Raw genomic sequence first — 23,853 nt, 5'->3', positions numbered from 1 at the left:
GTTAACAGTAAACCGAGGGAGGAACCCTGGACTCAAAGGCAGAAAGCCTGGGTTTGTGCAAAGCAGGCTTCTTTATTACTGTGTGACCTTCGGCAATCTCCTTGGGCTTTCTGAATCACTGCTTCCTCATCTGTAAATAAGGGTTATGCTACCTGCCCCATGTGACTGTTTCTATTGTTAAATAAGGCAATGAATATGAGTATTCTTTGCAAACTGTTAAGGGTCTTGCAGTTATAATTATTGTAATTCCTTCAGAAAACATTTATTAAGCTTCTGTTGTGTTCTGGTTACCAGTGATTGTGTGGGAAATGAGCTTACATTCTTGTGTGTGTGTGTGTGTGTGTGTGTGTGTGTGTGTGTGTGTGTGTTGGAGGTGGGTAGGCGTGATAGAAGACAGGGAGACTGTCAATAAAAGGGTTAAGTAACAAATAGGACGGATTCAGATAATGGTAACCATTACAAAGAAAATAAAACAGAGCAATGAAATAGAGAATGAGTGGAGGGGAATGGTTCCTGATAAGAGATCAGGAAACGTCTGTAAGCTGATATTGAAATGTCATGTGAAAAGCAGGTAAACAGAATCCAGGCCTGGGAAGCAGCAAGTGCAAAGGCCCTGGGGTGGGAACAACAAGCTTAGGGAATTGGAAAAGAGAAAGGGCAGAGGAAACTACAAGAAAGTATGTGCATCAGGAATGAACTGAGAACGAGGCAGAGAATGTCACAAGAAGTGGGAGAGGTTGGCCAGATCATGGTCATGGAGGGCCTTGTGGGCCCTGTTAAGAGTTTGTATTTTATTCTATGTGCAATTGGAGATTTTAACAGGGAGGTGATGGGACCAATTTTCTGGTTTAGAAAGATCTCTCCTCCTAGAGTGTGGAGAACAGCTTGTTAGGCAAGGGGAAGCGTGAAACCAGTTGGGGGCTATTGCAGTAGCCTAAGCAAGGGAAGATGCCTGCACACCAGAAACAGCACAGATGAAACCACTCTTAGGGCATGTGGTGTGAAGCTCAGGGAGCTGCTTTTGTATGAAAAGGGCAGTCTTCTGGTGTAAAGGAGGATGCCTTGTGTTTCCCCTTTGCTCTTCTGGTTTCTTGCTCTGAGGAGTGTGGAGGGAGTTGAGGAAGTGGGCAGGGGCAAATGTTGCATTTTTTTTTTTCAGATGATGCAGGTTTTGGACTGCATGTGCCTATGATGAATCAACAAGCATTTATTGACTAGAGAAAGGTTTTTATAGGCCTTTGGTTTCCACTTCAGACCACTCTTTTCTGTGCACAAACTGGGCATCCTTCCAGAAGCCCAACAGGGAATAGACTCTATTATTTGTGTCTCCAGTGTGCACAGGAGCAGCCGTGGTCCCAGAGAGGGCTACCCATGTGGCTATGGAGGTTGTCCCCTACAGAAGGGCACCAGGTTGAGAAGTGGGGCCCCAAATCCAGGTGAAGTTTTTCTCACCAAGCAATTTGCCCCGGCATGGAGCTGCATCAGCAGGGGGAAATGGGAGTCTTTTCCAATGGGCTCCAAGACACCATCTGGGCTGGCAGTAACCCTTCCCAGGCCCTGGAGATTTCTGCTTTGTGGCCTGGTTTCCTGGGAGGCTCTGTCTTCACCTACTTTATTCCAGTCAGTCAACGTTTATTTTAGCAAATATTTATTGAGTAGCTACTGTATGCCCAGCAGTGGATTTACACTGATGAACAGGAGGACACACGTTCTGCCCTCATGAACTTATAGTCTAGCAGAAGTCATTCCAGCTTTCTTTCTTTCTTTTTTTGAGATGGAGTCTCTCTCTGTCACCAGGTGGGAGTGCAGTGGCTCGATCTTGGCTCACTGCAACCTCTGACTCCCTGGTTCAAGTGATTCTCCTGCCTTAGCCTCCCGAGTAGCTGGGATTACAGGCACACGCCACCACACCCAGCTAATTTTTGTATTTTTAGTAGAGGTTTCACCATGTTGGCCAGGATGGTATCGATCTCCTGACCTCGTGATCCGCCTGCCTCAGCCTCCCAAAGTGCTGGGATTACAGGCATGAGCCACTGTGCCTGGCCCCAGCTTGCTTTCTTCATGGCAACTGGAGGGAGATGTCTTTCTAGGGAAGCCTGAGCTGATCTCAGCCCCTGTTCTTTGAGACATTAGCTATTACCACCTGGCTTGTGAGCACCTCTTGGGGTTGGGAAACAATGACCATCATCCACTATGCACACATATACCTTTGTCTAGAGTTTAGGGGAGCTGGGACCAGCGTGGTTTATGGACTGTTAATAGCTTAACTCCTTCATCCTCTACTTGGGAGCAGCATAAACTCACACGCGAAGTGACACTGAGGTTTCCATTGGAAAAGGGGAAAATTAATTATTGTGCCTTGAGTCTTCATAAAAACCCTCCTTTAACTAAGTATACTTTTCTGTATACCTAGTTTTCTATATTGCACTTCAACAAAAAGTTAAGAAAACACCACTTAAGTTTGTCGAACTGCCAGGGTCTGAGCTCAGAGAAATTAAGACAGGGCTGAGGCCGGGAGTGGTGGCTCACACCTATAATCTCAGCACTTGGGGAGACTGAGGTAGGAAAATCACTTGAGGCCAGGAGTTTGAGACCAGCCAGGGCAACATAGTGAGACCTTATCTCTACAAAGAATAAAAAAATTAGCTGGGCGTGCTGATGAGCACCTGTAGTCCCAGCTACTCAGGATGCTGATGTGAGAGGAAGGCTTAAGCCCAGGAGGTTGAGGCTGTGAGGCTGCAGTGAGTCGTGACTGTGCCACTGCACTCCAGCCTGGGTGACAGAACAAGAACTTGTCTCAAAAAAAAAAAAATAAATAAAAAATAAAAAAGAAAGATGGGTCAGGCACATCCATCAGGTCTTCCTGTTGTCTCTGCATCTTGGTGGGATCCTCAGGTCCTTGGCCTATTTTTCAGCTTAACTGAGTAATCAGATTATTTTATCAGACTTTGAGGAATCCATAAGAAATTGCATTATAAACTGTGGTGTCCCTAGATACAACAAACACTGAGGTTAACACTGGGGGATATCCCTCTCTAGGGCCCTCTTTCTCCCCAGCTTCAAGGTGGTTGGGGAATAGAATTAGTCATAGCTTGTTTGGGAAGCTTGGAATGAGAGAAAGAAAGACAGAACTTTGTGGTTTTCAGATGTTTTTTTTCCAGGCTGCAGTGGAGCTGGGAGAATGAGAGATTCCATACATCTTGTGACCAGATGTGGTATCTTCAGCTGGGACTAGGCTGTATCAACAAAACAGAGTCAATTTTCAACCTTCCCTCTTTATTTACCTGTTTATTTTACTATTACATTCTGTGTGTGTATCTTTAATCACAAAAATAATGCCCACTTCTCCCCCCTCAACACCTTACTAAGAAAATGTTCAAACGTGTAGCAAAAATACCTAATTAAGAAAATCAGACCTACTGGAAGGGAACCACAAAGAAAGTGAAAGTTTCTGATAACCCTATCTTCTGGAGAGAACATTGTCATTACTTGTTTGTTATATAATCCTCCAGACTTTTTTGTTTTTAGTACGTACTAATGTATACTATTATGATTGCTTTAACAATCAGATATTATTTATACTATTTTGCGTCTTTAAAAAAATTTAACAATTTATCCTGGACACCTTTGCATGTGAGAATTTATTTATTATTATTTTTTTGAGACAGAGTCTCGCTCTGTGACCCAGGCTGGAGTGCAGTGGCTCCATCTCGGCTCACTGCAACCTCTACCTCTTGTGTTCAAGAGATTCTCCTGGCTCTGCTTCCCAAGTAGTTGGGACTATAGGCATGCGCCACCACCCCTGGCTAATTTATTTTTTGTATTTTTAGAAGAGATGGGGTTTCACCATGTTGGCCAGGATGGTCTCCAGCTCCTGACCTCATGTGATCTGCCCGCCTCAGCCTCCCAAAGTGCTGGGATTATAGGTGTGAGCCATTGTGCCCAGCCCATCATGTGAGAATTTATTGATCTACATTATTCTATTTTTAAAATTTTTATTTTTAGAGACAGAGTCTCACTGTGTCACCTAGGCTGGAGTGCAGTGGTACGATTATAGCTCACTGCAGCCTCAAATTCCTCGGCTCAAGCGATACTCCATCCTTGGCCTTCCAAATGCTGGGATTGTAGGCATGAGCCACCACACCTGGCTACTCTATTTTTAAAAGTTGTTCTACTGAAATGTGAATTATGTACCACAAAATTCACCCATTTTAAGTGTACAGTTCATTGACTTTGGTAAATATTCAGAATTGTGCAGCTAACACCATAGTCCAATTTTAGAACATCTCCATCACCCCTAAAAGATTCCTTCTGCTCATTTGCAGTCACTCCGTGTTCTCATCCTTATCTCTAGGCAACCGCAGTCTATTTTCTGCCTCTATAGATTTGCCTTTTATGGGCATTGCATATAAATGGAATCACACAACGTCTGTTTTTTTTGTGTGTGTCTAGCTTCTTTTAATAAGCATAATGTTTTTTGAAGTTCATCTATGTGGTAACATAGATCCATACTTTGTTCCTTTTCATTGCTGACTAATATTCCATTTTAGGATATAGCACATTTGGCTTATCGCACATTTGTCAGTTGGTAGACATTTGGATTGTTTCCAGTTTTTGGCTATTGTGAATAATGCTGCTGTGGACATTTATGTGCAAATCTCTATGTGTACATAGGCTTCATTCTTTTTGAGTGCCTAGCTACAGTTCCAGTGTATGGCTGTACCATTATGCATTTAGCCAAACTCCATTGGTGGCAATTTACTTGGTTTTCAACTTTTTGGGATGATATAAATAATGCTTTATCAGACATCTTTGTACATACATCTTTGTATATATGAGGGACTGTTTTTGAAGGATATGTATTTAGAAGGGAAGGTTCTGCATCAATGGCTATAAACCTTTGAAATTTCAATAGCCAGCGTCAAAGTGGTCTTCTAAGAGAAGTTGCCCCTAATTTATGCCACCACTGTCCTCACACACTTGTCAATATGGGCCAGAATTAATAGTCTAATCTCATAAGTGAAAAATCTCTCATAGTCATTTGAATGGGAATGTCTCTCATTATTAGAAAGGTTATTGACCATTTGTAAGTCCTTTTCTTAATTTTGTATTGGGTTGTTGATCTTTTCCTATGGCTTTGAAATAACTATATTTTAGGAAATTGGCTCTTTGCTTATAAGATGTACTGTGAATTTTTTTATTTGTCAGTTTATCTTTTATTCCCCCAAAACCGTGTTCATGGCTGTTGTGCTGTACAGATGTTTTACATTTTTAAGTAATCATATGTGTTAGGAGAGAAACCCCTGTGAACATTTTACAGTATCACTTAGCTATTTATAATATCCCCAGAAGGAGGTGAGGAAGGTAAAATATTGGTGGGGAGAAACCTGAGGAATGTTATATGTGCTCCATCTACCAAACATCTGGATGATTAGGAGACATTTTTTAACCTCTTATTTAGTCATTTTTGTGTCCTATAAGCCCAGTCTCCATGTATTAGTGTGAAATCTGAGAACTGAATCTGGATTTTTTGGGGCCTTCTGGCCCCTTGCTGGTAATAATACTGACAGACATTAATTGAATGCATGCTGTAGGCCATTTGTTCCAGTTAATCCTTGCAATAACGCTGGAGATAGGCAGTTATTTCCCCATGGAAAATGACACTGGAATCTGACAGCAACTTGCTCAAAATCATACAGCAAATGCTGGAGATGGGATTCAAACTCAGATTAGCCTGACACCCGAGCCCTGTGCTGAACTAGGACTCCCTTCATCCTCCCTTCCTGAAGCATTGGATGAGTTGGCCTAGCACTGACCAATAAGGGGATATTTCAACAGGGCTTTAGAAAAGGACAAGATCCCCAGCAAGGTACATGTATGGTGAGAAGGCCACTGACTTGAGCATGGCTGGCAAGATCTGTGGGTCCTAGTCTTACCTGCTGCCCAAACTCTTTTACTGTGATGAGAGACAAGGCATGTGATTGCAACAGAGTCCGGCGAGTGAAAGCAGGAAAAGTGGATGGGTTCCTAAGACCTCTGTGGGTTTTCTGTTTGCTACATGGCAGGAATTAGCTGGCTCTTGGCAGTTGGATCTCGGTCTGGTGGAGAGACATCTGGGGCAGTGGGAGAAGAGAGGGGTTTCAGGCTCCAGCTCCAAAGTCAAGGTGGTTTCTAGATTCATATTGCTCTGCCTGCGATGTTTTGACACTGGGAGATGCTGTAGGGGGGTTGGCTAGACTGACTAGGACTGGAGATATGGAAGGCCTAGAAAGGATATGGTCAAAACCCATAAACATCTCAGGGGTCTTGGAAAGGGTGGACATACTCTTGCTCATTCACTGCTTCCTCAGGAAGGCTACGGTGTCCAGTGCAACTGTGGGAGGGGGCCACACAAAGATGAATCATTTGCGGGCCCTGCACTCAAAGGACTCACTGTCTGGATAGGGAGATGGGATCTGTTCAGACGTTGCTGGAAGTAAGGTTGAAGTGATAACACAAGAGGTTCAGGTAACAGAGCAGAAGGAGCTCAGACTCTGCAGTGAGACAGGCCTGGCCTGGAATTATGTTCCATAAGAGCAACAACAACAATATCCCTCATGTGTTGCATGGTGTGGTGGACACAGAGTTCCCTCGTCAGGATTGAAGGACATATCCCCAGGTCCGGGAATTTACTGTGAGATGATAGCTTTCAGCCGCCTGCCCTCTTGGAGAATTGCTTCTGCTGAAGAGAGCTGCCTCACCCAAGATCACATCCCCTTCCCAAAGGCCCGGCTACCTCACCACAACCTGGGACAACTACAAAGGGCCAACCTCAGCTTCAGTGCTTCCCCGTGGAGTCTGCTGAGGCCTTTACTGGACCTGTAGTGTGGCCTGGCTTCTTGCTCAGCTCAATCCTTCTTCCTTCTCCTCCCTCCCGTGGGTTTTGAAACTAACAGCACACCCTAATACACTTCCTGTATGGTAGTCTACATCTCCGAGTTTGCTTCCCAGGGAGCCCAATCTATAATACATAGATGATCATGATAGACCTCTGAGTTGGGATTACTTGCTTGATTTTGCAGCTAAAGCACTTGAGATTTAGGACTCAATGGCTTGCCCAGAGTCAGTGGATAGCAGACCTCAGGTTCAACCCAAATCTAGTTATTCCCAAAGCACTCTCTTTCTTTATTGCCACTGTCTAGGTGTGTGACTCTAAACAGTAGAAACTATGGGGTTATAAAACCGGCTTGCAGGAACTGAACTCAAAGTTCATTTGGTTACAGCTCCTGTTCTTTAATCTCTGGATCTGAGTTTCCTCCTCTGCAAAATAGGGACAACGGTACTTAAAGCAAGGTGTTATAAGGATGGAGTGCCCAACTCATCCTGATTTGCCTGGGACTTTCCTAATTTCCCCACTGAAAACCTTATATCCTAGGAACCCCCTCCATCCCTGAGCCTTGATGGTTGGTCACCCTATGTGAAGATCAGCTGAAGTTGATCCATTGAGTCATTCATTCAGCAAATCTTTAGTGAGCATCTACTATGTGCCAGGTGCCATTTTAGGGTCTAGGGATACTGCATGAACAAAGCAAAGTCCCTGCCCTCCTGGAGTTACCTCAGGAGCGGGAGGCAGACTGTCATGAAATAGACAAATAAGGACATACTATGATGTTAAGCACTGATAGGTGCGATGAAGGAGACTGAAGAGACTAGGGGATGCGGTGTGCTGGGCTGGAGGCTGGAGAGAATGTCCTGTTTTAGGGAGAGGGGACAAAGGAGGCCTCTGGGGTGAGGGGATCTTTGTGCTAAGACCTGAATGAAGGGTGAGCTGGCCATGCAGATCTCAGTGGAAGTGCTTTGCAGGTGGGAGAAACAGCATGTGCCATGGCCCTGGGCATTTTTAGCAGGTTTAAGAAAGATTCAGGAGGCTGCTGTGGCAGGAGCACCATCAGCCAAGGGAGAGAAATAGAAGATGAGGTCAGAGAGGCATCGAGGGGCCATAACCATGCAGGACAGTGGCACAGTCAGGGGGATTTGTGACTGTTGTGCTGAGAATAGATGATGAGTCTATTTGAGGATCAGAGAAGTTTCATGTGGGAAGCCATATTGAAAACATGGGCTCGGGAATCAGACTCCCTGAGCTTCTGCACCAGTCAGCTGTGGAACCATGAATTATTCGCTTACTGTGTTTAAGCCTTGGCTTCCTCAGTAGTAAAGCAGGGATAATACAGTACCTGTTTTATGGAGTAGGTTTGTTGTGAGGGTTAAATGCAATAATGCACGTAGAGGTTAGCACAGAGCCTGCATTTTTTTTACAGCTTTTCTTTTTGTTGTGATAAAATTTACTTCATTTTAAATATTTATTTACAATATACTGAAGATAAAATGTACAGTTTTCACCATTTTTAAGTGTATGTTCATTGGGATTGAGTTCATTCACATTGTCATGCAACCGTCACCACTATTCATCTCAGAACTTTTTCATCTTCCCCAAATGAAACTCTGCACCCATTAAATACTAGCTCCCCTTCTCCTCCCCAACCCCCTAGCAACTCCTATTCTACTTCTGTCTTTGTGAATCTGACTACTCTAGGTACCCCGTATGAGTAGAATCATACACTGTTTGACCTTTTGTGACTGGTTTATTTCACTTGCATAATGTCCTCGAGGTTCATCCACATTATAGAATGTGTCAGAATTTCCTTTCTTTTTAAGGTTGAATAATATCCTATTGTATGGCTAGACCACATTTGTTTATCTATTTATCTATGATGGGCATTTGGGTTGCTTCCATCTCTTGGCTATCTGTTGAATAATGCACCTGCATTCTGTAAGCACTGGACTTACTTTTGCCATAGTTTTTATCCTGGTTGGCTTGAGCACAGGGAAATGATAGGCACGTAGGACCAGGAGGCAGGAGATGTAGGTTCTAGATTTGGGTGGGGCTGACTCATTTATTGAGTCTCAGCTCTGTCCTCTGTGAAATGGTGATGCAAATGCTTACTTCAGGAGGCTTGTTTTAAAGACCAATTAGATATATTCTGTAAACGTGATAGTTGTACCATCCAACATGGTAGCCACCAAGCCACATGTGGCTTTTGAGCATTTGAAATGTGGTTAGTCCCATGTGAGACGTGCTGCAAGGGCAAAATCCACGATGGATTCTGAGAACTTAATACAAATAAAAAGAATAGAAAATATCTTGTTAATAATTTTTTATATTGATTACCCGTTAAAGTAATACTATTTTGGATATATTCTATTAAAGAAAATATATCTTAACATTAATTTTACCCCTTTTTAATTTTTTAGTCTGGCTACTAGGAAATTTAAAATTACACTTGTGACTTTGTGTTTTGATTGGACAGCGCTGGTGTAGTGTTCACTGCTCATTTTCGAATCATAATCAGCAACTTTCTGGGTGCCCCTCCCTGGGTATGGGATCCGAAGGGAGATTCTCTCTCCCAGAGCTCCAGGCTGACAAGTGATTTACATCACCAAGGTGCTGTAGTCTAAATGGTGATCAATGTTTATGGCCCATGGAAGCTTAAACAAGCCAAGAGTAGAATAGGCCTGGGCATTGCTGCCAGTAACGTCCAGCCTTTAATGTGCAGTTCTTGGCTGCCTCCGCAAAGGGCGGTTTTCAGCGTCACCGCTCTGCTGGGATTTGTGATTTAGCTCCGTGCTCCCCAGCGACAATAGATTTCTTCATTTCAAAGCCTAACTCCTACGAAGGCTGGGGCTGGGGGTAGGGAGGGCCTGTGATCGCCCGCCTTATGCCTTCTGTGTATCACTAATTGTATTACCACAGTTTCTTTAGGGAAAAATCATGCATTCACTTAGGACTTAAAAAAAAAAAAAAAGACCTTAGGGAGAGTTGGTACCTCGTTTGGGTGTAGAATGTTTTCCCCCTCTGGGGCAGAGGAGAAAAGAATTTCTATTTTGCAGCTAGGAGAAAGCTGTTGTGTACACACCCTCCCTCTTCCATTTTATCTCCCAACGGATAAGATCTGCAGGGAGCTGAGACAGCCAGTGTTTGTCACAGAAACAGAGATCAGTTCAGAGCCCAAGGCCGTGGGGGCAAAGGCATGCCTAGCCCAGGCCCAGGAGTGAGCGGGGTGGCAGTCAGGGAGGCCTGGGGAGTGGCCTGGTGACCTCTGAACTCTCTTCATGCTCTGTCAACGCCACTGCTTCCTGGCGAAGGCTCTGTCCAGGGCTGTGTGCCCAGGGCTGTGTGTCCAGGCCCTGAGGCTGTCACTTCTGTGGCCTTTCTGGCAGGCCCTCTGCCTTCTCCAGCTTTTCTGAGGGTCACACAGGGCCCTACTCCCTTGGAATTTTGTCACAAGAAGTATTCTAACTTGGGGTCTAAGTAGTTTCCAAGATGGGTTCCTGGTGTTTGATGGTTTCATTCATTCACTGCTGAGGTGTTGGTCCCTGAATAATGGAAACCACAGGGCTAGGGATGGTGGTGGTGGAGACAAGTGCTTCCTAGGGTGTCAAACTGTAGCAGTAAAATCTACATCCTCCTCTCATGTTTTGGTGGGGCGTGGGGGAATGGGCCAGAGATGCTGCCTTAGCAGGCCAGAGACCAGGCCCCATCAGTGAGTGAACCACATAGGGCAGGGAAAATGGTTCCTGCCCTGCCTACTCTACAAGGTTGTTATGAGGATCAAATGAAATCCTAGGTATGAAAGCCATTTGCACGTTGTAAAGGGCTATGTGAACACAGTATTACCTTTGCTTTTTCTGTACCACCTAGCTTTATTACTTAATTAGTTCCCAAATATTTTTGAACCTTTACCATGTTCCAGGCTCTGAGGTGGGCACAGGGGCATACAATATTGAATAAACACATTCCATCCCCTTATAGCTCAGGGACCAATATAAGGGAAAGACAAAAAGCAGGCAATTGCAATTTAGAGGGTAGCAGCTGCAGTAAGGGTGTGGGCAGAGGGTGCAGGAGCACAGAAGAGTTCTCGATCTCTCCTTTGAGGGCTGTAGAGGGCTTCCTGGAAGAATTGACATCTAGGCTAGGGTCTGAGGGATGGAAACAAACATGTGGTCGGTTCTCAGTTAATATTTGATAAATGAACAAGATAGTTTTAAATGTCTGTGAACTCTCAGGATAACTGTCCCAGTGTTTAGTTATCAATGTATAGATAGGAAATTGATTCAGAGAGGTTAAGTGGTTTCCCAGGGTGCCCAGCACCTAAGTGGCAGAGTTAGCACTAGAATCCAAATTCAAGGCTCAGGGTGATTCTCCTGAGCTTGGGAGAGGGGGTGATTGTTTTGGTCATAGTGACAAGCTGCAGCTGCAGGGACATAGCTGGTGGGGGCATGGGATATGGTGCCCTCCAGTTTGAAGAGGACAAAAATGTCTTTATGAGACCGGATTCCTGAGAAACAGACTGGGAGTCAGAGACTTCTGTGCAGTAAGTTCCCTGAGGATTACTCTCAGGATCGGTGTCTATGGAGGAGGGCAGAGGAGAAGATGAACTGGGCTGGAAAGCCTCAGCTGATCCCACAAGGGTTGCTGAAGCTAGGGTGACTTTTGGAGTTGGCCTGACTTGGGGAGAAGTGGCTGAATTTTATGCCCTCCCATCAACCAGTCACTGCAGTTGGTTTTCCCACAAAAGGAAAGGAAGGAGGCTTACTTCAGCCTAGAGCATGTTCTGGAGAGGGGCTCCGCTGGGAGCTGTCAGCCACTGTGGGCAGCTGGGGGAATGGTCTTGCCCTCCTGGCATGGGGCATGGACTCCAGCAGGGACAACACTAGAAGCCTCAGCTGCGAGGCACAGAGTCCCAGGCCTGTGGGAGATTCAGGCCCAGCATCAGCTCGGGGGTTCCCACAGAGTGGACAGAGGGTTTCGAGGGGGTGAGCAGAGATGGTGCAGGAATCCAGGAGGGGGCTCGACGGTGGGGCAGGCAGGCAGTTTCCATGTGGAGGTCTGTGCCTTGGCAGGGAAACCTCTGCTCCAGACAAGAGTTCACTTTAGAGCGCAGGTCTTTGCTGGAGCAGGGCAGGCTAGTGAACATCAGAGTGGTATCCTGTGCAGGAGCTGCCCCAGGAGGATTTTCAGCTCCCTGGAGTTGGGGCTTAGAGGGTGACAAAGGCTTAGCTTCATGGAAAGCTTGGTGTCTGGATAGGCTGTGTCTTGGGAGGCGGCTGAGCTTTCAGCTGGTCCAGCTATGGGGACAGAAGAGGCCAAGGCTGGCAGATAACGTGGGCACTAATACCACTCTTCCTTCATCAAGGAAGAGTCTCCAGAGTCCCCAATCCAACTGCCTCAAGGGCGAGCTAATTTGGCTGCTGCTCCCACCATAGCTGTTTCTATGGATACATTTCAAGACTTAGTCTGGTCATCTTCAAAAGCATCAAAGGCAGCAAACCCCATCCATGCATAATCTTTTGTTATAGCCCCACAAATAGCTTTTGTTATAACCCTTCCCCCGCCTCCCTTCCCCCCATCCTCCAAACCAAAGAAACCGGCTTCACTGTGGCACAGTCCTCTAGCAAAAGAAGCATTCGACTTTTTTCTGGAAGTTGAAAGGCCTGAGTTTGAAGCCCATCCTTGCCATTCGTAAAATGCAAATAGTAACACCCAACGCACAGAGTGGTTGTAAGGATTCAATGAGATACATGGATCTGAAAATGCACAGCACATTGCCTGGCCCATGGTAGGTCTTCATGAAATGTTTGTGTCTTTCCTTTCTCTTTATTTATCAGTTAGGCAACTTAAGAATTACATCCCTCCAGTAACACTCAAGTCTCTGTAACGTGTCTCCTTGAGTGTTACATGCACTTGATACAGAATAAGCTCTCCTTGATGTCAGTGTACTCTCCCTGATGACAAATGCCAAGTCATTGGTGATTGGAGCCTCATAAGGTGTCTCTTGACTGTTCTTCCTGCTGACTCCCTAGTTAGGAAGGAACCGGTTATAGGGTCCTGAAGGCAAGTGGACTGGTCTTTTCCTCTCTTGTCAAGGCCAAGCCTTTGCTGGGAGCAGGCAGAGGCACACAGGGCGGGGACGCTCTTTGCCTCTGGAGAGTCTGTTCCAGCAGATGGCTCTGCTGCAGTTCTGCTTAGGAGGTTAATGGACACCAGATGTCTCAGCAGGCAAGTTTTCATTTTCTCCTGGAACCACTTAATTTGGCTGAACATCTGCCTTGGCTTCCAGGCTTTTCTATCACCTGGGCTTCAACACTGGGTCAGTGGCCAGTGGATGTCGGAGGAGCTTACAGTCCCTTTTCCTCACCTGAGGTCTTGGGGGCTGGGGGTGCCAGCCTGATTTGTGGGTTAAAGGTGGTGGTTGAGAGGGCAAGTGTGGGGCATGGTTGGCTTCCGTCACCGTCCTTCATGTCTGGTCTGTTGTCACCGAGCCTTCCTATTAGAAAACCAATATTAAGCCAACAAAATGATGTGTGCCTGAATGGGGAATATATCCATCTGGACCAGGATTGGCTGATTGTCAAGAGCAGAGGGAGGCCTCTGGAATTGGCTTGAGGGAGGTGCCAACATGCTGACCCTCCTCTGCTCCAGGGCCTCCCTCGGTGCATTTCCAAACCACTGGCAGCTGATCATCTCTGGGTAGTCATGACTTGAGTTTTGTTTGGAAAGTGCCATTCTGTTACTGGTACTGCTGGTTTTTAAATGAGAGTGTGTGTCAGCCTGGCCTAAGGACCTTAGTAAGCTGTAGATTGCTGGGCCCCACCACGGGATTCAATACGTCTATGGTGGAGCCCAGGAATCTGCATTTGAAGCAAGCACCCCAGATAATATTGATGTACGTGGTCTTTGGACTGCGCAGAACAATTCTGCCTGGAACCCTGTCTTTTTGGGATCTGGAAATTTCTTCTGCTTTCTATCCCAGGGAGGCACACACGCCTTCATGGTCTTCCTTCTTTGCCTGGGAAACTACTCATCCAGTAAGACCCAGGTCAAAACTGGCTTCAGCTGTGAGACCTTTTCAGCCCATGCCTTTTTGGGGGCAGAATTACTTGCTTTCTCCTTATTGCTTCTATAACATTTTGCAGGTACTTTTGTAGGATGGCACTACTCACATTTACTATGGTCTTTTGTGTGTTCCTTTTTGGCTGGGAGCTTGTCTTTTTCATCTTTCTATTTGTGCTAGAATATAGCAAAATAGCATGTCATAGGCACCAACAAATACATATTGAGTGAATGAAAGAATCCTTGTCCAACCACCTAAATATTAATAACATATTCTTACTGTATATAGGTTCTTTCTAAAGTTTATTCAAATGAAACAATTTTAGTTTTGATAATATAGCTTATTTATCTTAAAAACAAAGTATATTGGTGACATATAAAGGACACATACTTTTTCTTTTTACAGCTCATGGTATTAGTCCTCATGGGACACAGTTTACCTTCTTGGCTGTAGCTATGCTCCCCTCCAAGCACACAGGCGATGCCTTGCATACAGCCACCATATTGTCAGCCTCTCCTTTAATCAACTTGCATTTAAATGCCATTTTCCTGGTTTACTAGCCAACCTACAGCCTGACAGTGTGACTTGCAATTCATAAGGCCTTTCTGAAGGCTTGATTTTTTTCTTAAGCATTTATACTGGTTTTTCATTTCTTTTTTGTCATTGTTCCTTTATTTAAGAGCTCAATGGTGTCTGTCTCAATGGCACATTTCCAGGGGACAGAGACCAAGTGTTTGTAAATCTTTTTGGATGGGGCTTGGCATGTCAAGAAAGAATGAGTAATTGTAGAGTGCTCATATAGTTTATAAAGCACTTTCCCATCAGCCATGCTTTGAGTTAGAGAATACGATTGCTTCCCCTTTAGGGACTCAATAACTAGGAAGAGACACAGCCAAAAACTGAATGCAGTTCTTTAAATCCCATGCTCTCGAAAATGATCATTGTAGCACTATTTATAATAAAAAACAAAAGCAGAACCTATTTAATAATGTTACAACTCTTTGATGGAATATTATACAGCCATTAGAAATGAGGCCTCTGGAGGTGATAGAGCCACATGGAAAGTATTGTCACAGCAGTCATATAAAGTGAACAAAGAAAAAAACAAAGGACATTGGAAACCATTTGATTGGTGGTGGGAGGTAAAATGCCATGGCTTAAAAAAAAATCTCAGTCAGCGTTGCTAGCACATTGGTGTGATTGAAAAACGGGAAAACAAAACCGAACCCTCCACCCTGACTTCTGCCAGTACACATTTGCATTTATGAATGCTTCTGAGGTGCTGATGAAGTGAGAAGAACTTTCAGCTGGAGCAGAGAGGTAGCGCGTGTGAGTGAGTCGCGGGAGTGTGGTCTGATGCAGATGATTAAGCCCATTGCAAATGCAGAATTAAGTAACTCTGATAACGGAGCCCTTGAGCATCCTTCTTGGAGATTAAACCTTTCAGGCTTTTAGCAGCTGAGAGGTGCTGGGGATTGGAGATAGCTGGCTTAAAAAGGACGGGAAGGGGGGCAGATATTGGATGGGGACAGGAAGGAAAATGCGCCACATTCAGGTCAGGATTCTGTTCTGAAATTGGCTGTCGCTGCGAGAAGTGCTGGAAAATGTCCCATTATCTGGAGAGAGAGGACAGTGTGTCTGCTTGCTGCCCGTCTTTTCTTGCTTGTCTTTCTACAGGCTGGGGTTTTAATTTTCTGTGCTGGCTGATTCCTCCAGTTTGTGTATGAGTTTTCATTCTTGTTTGGTGCCTGGGCCTGTTTTACATGTGAATGCCCTTTAGAAGAAAGGACAGTCATAGCCCCGTTTGCTGGGGAGAGAAAGGACGAGGCCTCTGGGCCCTGCAACCTCTTCCTTGCACCTATTGACCTATTCATCCTGTGCTAGACACAATGCCAGGTGCTGGGAGTAGACAGACATGGTCTTTGCCTTCATGGAGCTTACAATTAAACAGTGGTTGCTCAGGACTGGATACATAATTTGGAGGGCCCTGTACAAATGAAAAGGTAAAGCCCCTTTTCAAAAATTAAGAGTTTGAAGACAGTACTAGCACAGCACCAAACCAAACACTGGCTACTGAATGCTAGGTAGATTGTAAGTCCAGGAAGCTGGCCCCGTGGTTTCTTCCCAGAACCTTGTATAAGGAGAGGGAGTTATTCCTTCCTTATTACCCCAGTCTTCCTCATCACTGCATGTGGGAATTGAACAGCCTCTGAAGAAGAAGATGTCTTCCTTGACTCAGTGGGCCTATGTAGAGAAATAATAAAACACAGATAAAAGGCAAGACAAACATTAAATAAATACTGGTTGCCCGAGACATGTAGCTAAGGCCATGTAGACATATAAAGAATGTTCAACTTTTTTGGAAACATCTGAACATAAATCAGATGTAATGACAGAAAGCCTTGTCATCCAGTGTTCCTTGGAGCAAATAGGCTGTGACCAGTCTAATTGTTACAGACTTGAAAGACAGTCTCTATAGAAAGGCCTGTGCCCTGTATGATAACACAGTTTACTAGTTTCTATAAAGCAACAGACAACCTACCTGGAAGTCATAATATAATGAAGAATAACTACAATAGGATAGTTTTTGTATTTCCCAAATATTCTCTGGAATATTATTGTTAAGAAAGAGATTGTACCTAAATTGGGTAATTTGACAAATACGTTTTGGAAAGGCTCATATTCTATTCCCTCTTGGAGATACACAATTCATATTAAAGTCCCATGGCTGTGAAGGAAGCCCTTTAAACTTTTAACACAATGTTATTTGATTATGACACCTCTTTTAGAAAGTAATAACTAATAACAATGTAGTTAGAGAATGGATTCTGAAGCATATGCTTTGGAAAATGCCGGTGATGTACTTCTAAACTTCTGAGATGCATGATCTGGGATCACAGGATCTGGGTTTCAGAGCCACTCACAACTATAGACAAGTTACATGGTCTTCTGGAGTCTGTCACCCAATCTGTTAAATAATAATACCCATATGACACAGTTGTGTGGTTTAAATGAGACACTACAAAATGAGAAGAAACATTTTGCAAACTGTGAAGTTGTCAAGCGTTTAGTGATTGTTTAACTGATATTGAAATAAACAGGAACTATTATCTCTGTTTGAAAGTGGGTAAACTGAGACCTGGAGCGATTAAGAAAGGAGGCTGGAGATCCACAGCCATTTCATGGCAGAGCCAATCTCCCAATTCACAGTTCTCAGCAGGATGACTTTTAAACCAACTTTGCCTGTAGATTTTAGTTTGGAAAACGGGCCACCTCTTTGACAGGCATGTCCTGTGGAACAGCTAGAGGCAGAGGCTGGCATCAAAATGCCAACTTTTCTTTCCTTTCTAGCATTGACATCTGATGTTAGCAGAATGATGAATTCAGGGGTGACAGATTTCTAGAGGATTTGTGTCCTCTTTAGGCCAGTACACCCTGTCATCTATACGAATCCCTTTTCTACCCTGAAAACCATCATTGAGGCTGATTTAAAAGGGAAGGTGGCTTTTCTTGTCATGAGTGAAAAAGAACCTGGTGTGTTCTCTGTTGTGCATCTTTGAATGCGGAGGACGAAAACTTTGGAGAGGTGTGTTTTAGAAAAGAATATGTTGTTTTTCTTCCCTCTTTAAAATGGAAATCCTGCCAGAGTGGAAAATGTAGAAACGGGGATTAGAAGACCTGGGTTTAATCCTGTTTCTGCACCTAACTGGCTGCCTGACCTTTGGCTGTTCCCTTACTTTATCTGGGTGCAACTTTGCTATCTTAAAATAAGAGTATTGGACTAGTTTGCAAAATGTAGGGTTTTTGTGTCTTACCTTTGCATTTTTCCATGTTTATGTCACCTTTATTATTTTCTGCAGATTTTTCTTTAAACTGATCCATCTATTCTGTACAAATTGTTTTGGAGGGAAATGTTACAAACTTCTGCAAATAAAAAGTCAGCATTGATGCTGTATATTGGAGGTAACTCTAAGACAAAAGATAGGCTGCTTCAGAGGGCACATTTTTTGTTATGTATATTTTGTCTCAATTAAAAAATTAAAAACAAAGAAAAAGCAAAAATAAGAGCAAAGAAAACATAAAACACAACTATTAAAATAAATATACTGTATTTACTCTTTTACAACTGAAAGCTTTCATCCATCAGTGGCAGTAAATGATCCAAAGACGACCTTCTGGCTCCAAAGGTTTTGGTACAGATGATGTTTCTAATGCAAACTAGCACACCATACTGCCCTTGCCAGAGAGCCACACATCTTTCTTAATCACACCGTAGCCATGGAAACGCCCCCTCCTCCAACTTTGGCAGTCCTTAATGGGTGGTCCCCAGGGCTCATGGCTTGTCTCTAGGAAAACCCCGCCCCGCCTGGCAGACGGACTCGTCAAATGCATGGTTGTTGGTTTCACCTGGATTAAACTACTCTCTCCGTCTGGAGGGTTCCTGGCTTTCATTTCCAAATCAAAATCCTACCCACTCTTTGGATCCCACCTCCTGCAGAAAGCTTCCTGGGATTCCTCCAAAGCCACAATGATCTTTTCTAAATTTTCTCCCTAAATTTTCACTCTGTACAAGTATTTTCAATTGGGTTCTTTTCTTTTTTGTTGTTTTTTTTGGAGACAGGGTCTTGCTCTATCACCCAGGTTGGAGTGCAGTGGTGTGATCATGGCTCACTGTAGCCTCAAACTCTTGGGCTCAAGTGATCCTCCTGCCTCAGCCTCATGATTAGCGAGGACTGCAGGCGCACACCAGCACTCCTGGCTAATTTTTTTATTTTTTGTAGAGATGGCGTCTTGCTGTGTTGCTTGGGCTGGTCTTGAACTCCTGGGCTCAAGTGATCCTCCCACCTTGACCTTCCAAAGTGCTGAGATTACAGGTGTGAGCCAGTGTGCGTGGCTTAGGTTGAGTTTTTTAGAAACAGAGCCTGAGACGGGGCCTTGGGTGCATGCTGTTTATTGGTGTGCCTTTCTGGAAATACCTGTAAGGAGGTGGCAACAGAAGGATGGGGAAGGGGAGGAGCTGAGGGAGGAAGTGGCTTCAGGTAATCCTAGTCTGGGCCTGATCCATGGGAGCTCTGCTGTTAATCACACCACAAGTTGTTCCTCACCCCTAGATGAGATGAACAGCCAGCTTTTTGTATCCTCATGTCATCAGTCACTGGCCTCAGGCTGGCAGGGTGGGAGTGGGGGGTAAACCAGTGTTGTGTTGGACCTGACCCTTACGAGCTTGTGGTGGTCACGTTTTTAGGAATGTTGTGAGCCACTATTAACAATTAAATCATATAAAGTTATAATTAAGTAAATAATGCTAAAACAATGGAAATACATATTCAAAAGTCATCACTTCCTAATTATTTTACTACAGTTTTAAAAATCTGTGCACTTGCAGTTATTTTTGGTTATTGGATCTTTATGGTGGAAACACTATGTGATGGAGAGCTATGTGCATCTCTCCACAACTCCACCTCGGTGATGTCTTGCTGGGAGCTTGGAGTCGGCCATGGTGGGAATATTTACACCAGGGAAAGTGGCAAATACTCAAGCCAGGGCTCCTCCTACCCCACCAGAAAGTGGCTGCTAAACATTTGCCAACACGGCACTGGGTATAATCTCCCTCATCAGCTGGGTGTGGGGACGGTGGGGGTGGCAATTCTCCAGAGGACAGGGCAGCTGTGAGCCACTGGTAGCCACCACCCAAAGCAGCCAAGGGATGGTACATGGCCTGGGAACAGGGATCTGGACAGGGCACAGTGTTCTCTATGGCAAGTTATTTGAAATTTTATTCACGTCCTGACTTGTGGCATCCTGTCATTAGGTTTTTATTGGAGAGGAAAGAACAATAGAAGCCTGGAGCCCTGGGTTCTAGTGTTGACTTTGGCACTATCTTGCTGTTGACTTTGGGAGAAGGTTGTTTTACATCTGTTTTCTCACCCATGAAAACAGGGGATCAGATGACCTCTCAGGAGGCTTTCAGCCCTGCATAGCCTCAGACTATCCTCTCAGCTGTTGCCACCTAAGTTAGGAGCATGAGTACAGAAACCATGTCTCACTGTATTACCTGCAGAACCCAGCATGTGAAACTTTCCTCCTTAATCTCCAGACTTAGAGACTCAATCGTAAAAATAGATAACATTTATTGAGCACCTACTGAATAGAAGACATTTTAGATCTTAGCTCATCTAATCTGTATATCAACGTTATGACATAGGTTTTTTTTTTTCTATTTTACAGATGAGAAAAATCGAGGCCCAGAAATATGAAATTACTTGTCCAGTCACACAGCTAGTAAATGGCCCATTTGGGATTCCAGCCCCACTTGGCTTGTGCTTTCAACTATTTTCCATATTACCCTATTGGAAAAGGATTTAGAAGAGGCTCTTGCTACATCAGGGTCCCCATTTGGGATCTAGAGATTGCTTGGTTTCATCTCCCCTTCCACCCATTCTCTGTCTTGCTCAGTCTCAGTTCTCTTTCTTCTGGGTGGAATGGGTTGTAAGCCCCTTTGCAACTCAGGCCTTTGTAAGTGCTGAATAGGCAAATGAAGGAGGAAGGCTCCGAGGATGGAAGCCAGCTGTGCACTTGGCTGATGATCTGGGATGCACAGAGGTGGGATGGGGCGGGTGAGCAATGGAAGGCTGCTAATGAGCGTTTCCCAGCGATGCCTCCGAGGGCGGCTGCAGCCTCTGCGCTGCTGTTTGGGGTTGTTGGAGCCATCACAGCACAGCCAGGATTTGCCCTTAGGCTTGGTGACAGGTTGGATCACCTTCACTCAGAAGGCCTGGCCACTCTTTGCCATGTCTGATCTGTGGTGTGGATGACGGCAGCTGACATGGACTCCTCGCCACCTGGAAATGCATAAAGTGCAGCTTAGCCCCAGGCCAAGGGGTCTCGTTCTGTGCAGCCCCCAGAGCCTTTGTTTCTCATGATTTCATTCAACCCTGCCCCCAACTCCAACCCAGTGTCACAGGGATCTTAGTCCCACCTCCCCAGGGTCTGGCCCAGGATCCCTATCTCCCGCCAGCACTTGGTGTTTGAAACCTCCTCGCATAGCTGTGGTTTATTTAGGCCCCTGCCACCCACCTGGGCACCTCCTCTGCATGGTTCCCCATTTCACAGAAGGTGCTGATGCCTTTCTTGTGATTCTGCCAGCAGAGAAATTGAGGTCAGGGAGATCAGCCAAGCACACTTTTCGGTGGCTTTTAAGGAGGAGCAATCAGTTAGTGATCACTGTGGGCAGAGGGCTAAGGGGATGGCTTCAAGGAGAGAAAAAAAAGCAATCGGATGGTTCCTGAATTGTAGAAATGAACACAGTGAAAGTACCAGGCTGGGCTTGGGGGTCAGAACCTCCCTCAAGCCCCTGAACATCAGCTTCCCCACTCAGGATTTCTCACTTCAGTGACTGACTTCATCATCCCTCCAATTGCCCAGGCCAGAAATCTGGGAGTCGTCCTTGACTTGTCTCCCTCACCCCACAGTCTAATTGGCTGGCAAGTCTTGTTGTATCTATTTTCTGTCTCTTGAGTTTAGTCCTTTGCCGTGGCCACTGCCCACTACCAAGGGCCCACCAGCTCTTACCTGGACTGGTTCAGCCATCTCTTTCCAGGCCATGGTCTTCCTGCTTCAGCTCTCCTCCCTCAGCTCCCCCATCCATTCCCCTCTGCAGTCGGAAGTCTTCTAGAGGTGTACATTTGACCTTATCATGTCAGCTCCAGGTTAGAGCCTGGAGTTACTATAACGATTACCTCCAGGGCGAAGTTCAGACTCATTAGCCTTCCAGGAAAAGCAGCTCTTCTTGCCCTGCCCCTGTTTGACTCTCTGTGATGGGGGTCCCAAAACTACCTTAGGTTTGATAATTCACTTGAGGGACTCACAAAAATTAGAAAAGCTGATATACTCATGGTTATGGTTCATTGCAGCAAAAGGAGACAGGTTAAAATCATCCAAGGAAGAAGGTCCATAGGTCGGAGTCCAGGAAGACACCAGGCATAAATTTCCAGTTGTCCTCTCCCGGGGGAGTCACTTGGATAGCACTGAACTCTCCCAGCAATGATGTGTGACAAAACATAGCAGGGAAACCCAACTGCCCCTTGGTGTCCAGGGTTTTTGTTAGGAGAAGGGAGTCAGTCATGGAGGTATGAGTCACCCACGTGACTGACCTTGGCTACTCAGTCTCTATGCAACCCCTGCATGCCTGGAATCAAACCAATACAGCATGGGCTGGGACTCCAGGTAAACAAAAACAGGCCTTTATCATGAATTACACTGTTAGCATAAACTATGTGGGGTGGCCCAAAGCCCCAGTGATACAAAGATACTCTATTCCATCAGGCACGATATTCCAAGGGCTCAGAGGTTATTTCCCGGGGGCTGGTCAAGGGCCAGTTCTTTCTTTGGAAGGTGCAGAGTTTGAGGACCCCAAGCTAGTGGAGTTAACCTTTTATTGCATACCTCACATCCACGATTCTCTCCAGTATTAGGCCATTCTTGCATTGCTATAAAGGAATACCTGAGACTGGGTGATTTATAAAGAAAAGAGATTTAATTGGCTCATGGTTCTGCAGGCTTTACAGGAAATAAGGTGCCAACATCTTCTGGGGAGGCCTCAGGAAACTTACGATCATGGTGGAACCTGAAAGGGGAGTAGGCATATCACATGGCAAAAACAGGAGTGAGAGAAAGTGAGGGGGGAGATGCTACACACTTTTAAATAACCAGAACTCACAAGAACTCACTATGGTGAAAACAGTACCAAGGGGGATGGTGCTAAATCATTCATGAGAAATCTGCCCCCATGATCCAGTCACCTCTTACCAGGGCTCACCTCCAACACTGTGGATTATCGTTCAATGTAAGATTTGAACGGGGACACCCATCCAAATGATATCATCTCCCATATTTCCCACATTCCAGCCATATTATTTAGCTTGCACATTCATGACTCTGCCTTTGACCATACTGTTCCTTCTGCCTTGAATTCCCTTCTGCCTCATCTTCCCTAGTCTAACTGGAGAGCTCTCACTCATCCTGTCCTGTGTGGAGCCTTCCCTGATGCCCCAGGCAGGCTGAGTTTCCTCCTTCCCATGTACATAGGCACTGTCAGTGCCTGCCGTAATTTGTGGATTCTTCAGCATCCTGTGGATGGGTTCAGGTCTATTTTCCACACAATAGGAAACACTATTAGCTCCTTTAGCCTGAGAAATGTGCAGTCCATTAAAATGTTTATTTTATGTTTTTCCAATGATAAAAGCAATACTTGCTCATGGTAGAGAAATTTGGGTAGCATATTCCTTTTCAGCTTTTTCTCTCCAGTGTTTTCCATGTGTGAATCATTATAATCCGGGAGACCATAGTGTCTGGGCCTAGGTTTGCCTCCACAGGGCTGCTGATGTTGTTCCAGTCTCTCTAAAGTGGTGAATGAGGGCGACTCCACACCTATGCTCTCCCAGTCTCCAGAGACTTGTGGGATGGGCTGGGAACTGAGGACAGAGTGTGGAGGAGGGGGAGGAGAAACTTCTTTTTTTCTTCTGTAGGAAGAAGAGGTGGGGTAGGGATGGAGTAAGGGAAGACTTCCCAAAGAAGTCGACACTTGGGCCAGAACTTGAAGGAACTTTAGGATTTTGCTCAGGGATGGGAGGGAAGAACTTTGCAGGCCAAGGTCATGGAACAAAGGGGTGACTGGCTGAGCTCAAGGCAGTGGGGCTCCCCTCCCCTAAGGGTCCCCAGCCCTGGGATGTGACATACCACTTGACTTTCCTTTGATCCTACACAGGAGTTGTTTCCACGGGGCCACCCTTACCGAGCTGCTGACCCCAAGTTCTGTTTTAGTCACAGGGCTTCTTTTGTTTGTTTTGTCATTTGGCTCTGGATGTGTGTGAAATCCTAATTCAGGCCCCAAATAGCTGACAGACTAAAACCTAATGAAACA

At 45.2% G+C, this 23,853-nt stretch overlaps 1 protein-coding gene and 1 long non-coding RNA gene across 7 annotated transcripts in view; one reads left to right on the top strand and one right to left on the bottom strand.

Moving 5' to 3' along the window:
- SRGAP3 (SLIT-ROBO Rho GTPase activating protein 3) overlaps positions 1-23,853 on the top strand; it is a 380,154-nt gene that overhangs the window by 147,708 nt on the left and 208,593 nt on the right. The gene's annotated exons all lie outside the window — the stretch shown is intronic.
- On the bottom strand, positions 20,046-22,006 carry LOC130541398 (uncharacterized). Its single transcript, XR_008955449.1, has 3 exons — positions 21,504-22,006; positions 21,009-21,070; positions 20,046-20,773 (listed from the first exon to the last, which is right to left on the bottom strand). It is a non-coding gene; the product is annotated as an uncharacterized LOC130541398 (long non-coding RNA).

This window comes from Pan paniscus, chromosome 2, assembly GCF_029289425.2.
Source record: "Pan paniscus chromosome 2, NHGRI_mPanPan1-v2.0_pri, whole genome shotgun sequence".
In the NCBI taxonomy this organism is placed as follows: domain Eukaryota; kingdom Metazoa; phylum Chordata; class Mammalia; order Primates; family Hominidae; genus Pan; species Pan paniscus.
Note: the sequence above shows the minus strand (reverse complement) of the source record. Positions and strands in the feature narration are given on the sequence as shown.